Genomic DNA, 1964 nt, shown 5'->3' on the forward strand with positions numbered 1-1964 from the left:
AAAACGGAAACCCAAAGAAAACTGTGAAACGACATAAAAATAAAACTAAAAGAAAACCAAAGAATAAAAACTAAAAAACCATTGAAAACTTATTTAAAGAAACAAAGAAAACAACAGAAATAAAAAAAACTAATAATGAAAACGTAAAAATGAAATCTCTCCCTAATAATAAAGCACGCAGTGCTTCTTCCGTCCGTCGTGGTTGTTTTGTAGAAAACCCCCTGGAGTTTTCCGAAATCAACCTGCAGTCCGGATTTAAGTGAGAAACGAATCATTTTTTTTGTTTTTACAGGAAAACCCCTGTGCTTTTCCGAAATCAACCCGCAGTACATAATACAGTGATCCTCTTCTACGTCCCGTACTCGGATGGCTACGACCACGACTTCAGCCTCTTCGCCGGCGACGGGGACGAGGCGGAGAGGTACGTGGAAGCGTTCGGCCGCGTCGGCCGCGAGACCTTCTCCGCGGTGCTGGACCGCCTCGCGGCGCGGGGCCGACCCGTCACGTGCGTCGTGTACGCCATGCTCATGTGGTGGGCCGCCGAGGTCGCCCGTGAACGCGGTGTGCCCCGCGCGCTCTACTGGATCCAGCCAGCCACGATGCTGGCCGTGTACTACCACTACTTCCATGGGTACGAGAGGACCGTGACGGAGCATGCTGCCGAGCCGGGGTTCACGGTCTCTATGCCGGGCCTCCCGCCGATGGCGGGTACATGGAGTGGCTGGACTCAAAGCCAGCAGGGTCGGTGGTGTACGTGTCGTTTGGGAGCATGTCGGCTGTGAGCAAGCGGCAGAAGGACGAGCTGAAGCGAGGCCTCACCGCGAGCGGCCGAGCGTACCTGTGGGTGGTGCAGAGACGATGGCTTTGACGTCGTCGGCGACGTGCGGGGCATGGTGGTTGGGTGGTGCGACCAGGTGCAGGTGTTGTCGCATCCGGCCGTCGGGTGCTTCGTCACCCACTGCGGCTGGAACTCCACGCTGGAGGCCGTGGCGTGCGGCGCGTCGGTCGTCGCCGTGCCGCAGTGGTCCGACCAGGACACCAACGCGCGCCTGGTCGTCCAGTGGGGCGTCGGCGTGCGCGCCGCGGCCGACGTTGATAGGCTTCTGGTCGCGGAGGAGCTCGCGAGGTGCCTAGAAATGATCATGGGTGACACGGAGGAGGGTGCGGCCATACGGACAAGCTCGGCGGTGTGGAAGGCAAAGTTGCGGCAAGCAATCGCCGACGGCGGTTCATCCGGTCGCAACCTGAGGATTTTCCTTAACCAATTTGCAAATGATGATGTACACCCCTGTACCCCTTGACATCCAGTACCTCGCGTCTGCTCAACTTGAACACCTCCTCAGTACGTACATCTCTGAATTTTGCCCTTGCTTGAGAAGGCCGAGCATTGTTTTGTTGTAGCTATAATTTGAGTTTAGAAGATATACTCCTCTCTTTTTGACGTCAATTTTTTCAGTTGATTTTGCTCGAGGATGGTGCCCTTTATGTGCATGAACTGATGGGTGTGTTCACAACGTAGAGCAGCGCTTCTCTGTCCAGTCTCATGTCTTTCTCTTCAGCACGGATCAGCGAGTACTACCGAGCAAAAATGTCCTTATCTTCGTTTGTTTCTTCCTTTTCCTTACTACTTTTGTGGCCCCAAATCTCACGATGGCTCTATGCATGTTCTTTTTGTTGACATGAATTTTACCATGAAAATTTCCTACTAATCTACAATGTTCTGCTATCTAAATTTGTATGTATATTGTGAATGAGTAGACACTGGTGCAGAAACCCGATTGGATGAAAATACGGACAACAGAGAGGTGTAATTATTAATTATTTTCTTGCCTTAAAAGATATGCAACTAGCAGAGTACAGTGGCAGATTTCAAAAGCAAGATTTTTGTACAATTATAGTGGCACATTTCAGAAATTTGTAGAGCACATGATTTATAAAAACTAGATATTCTGTGAAGCTGTGTA

The 1964-nt window shown here is 51.0% G+C and overlaps 1 long non-coding RNA gene across 1 annotated transcript; it reads left to right on the forward strand.

Moving 5' to 3' along the window:
• Window positions 1-1273: 1273 nt before the first annotated feature.
• On the forward strand, window positions 1274-1709 carry LOC123408715. The gene is made up of 2 exons (XR_006612779.1): window positions 1274-1342; window positions 1457-1709. It is a non-coding gene; the product is annotated as an uncharacterized LOC123408715 (long non-coding RNA).
• Window positions 1710-1964: the final 255 nt, after the last annotated feature.

This window comes from Hordeum vulgare, chromosome 7H (genome assembly GCF_904849725.1).
Source record: "Hordeum vulgare subsp. vulgare chromosome 7H, MorexV3_pseudomolecules_assembly, whole genome shotgun sequence".
Classification (NCBI taxonomy): Eukaryota; Viridiplantae; Streptophyta; class Magnoliopsida; order Poales; family Poaceae; genus Hordeum; species Hordeum vulgare.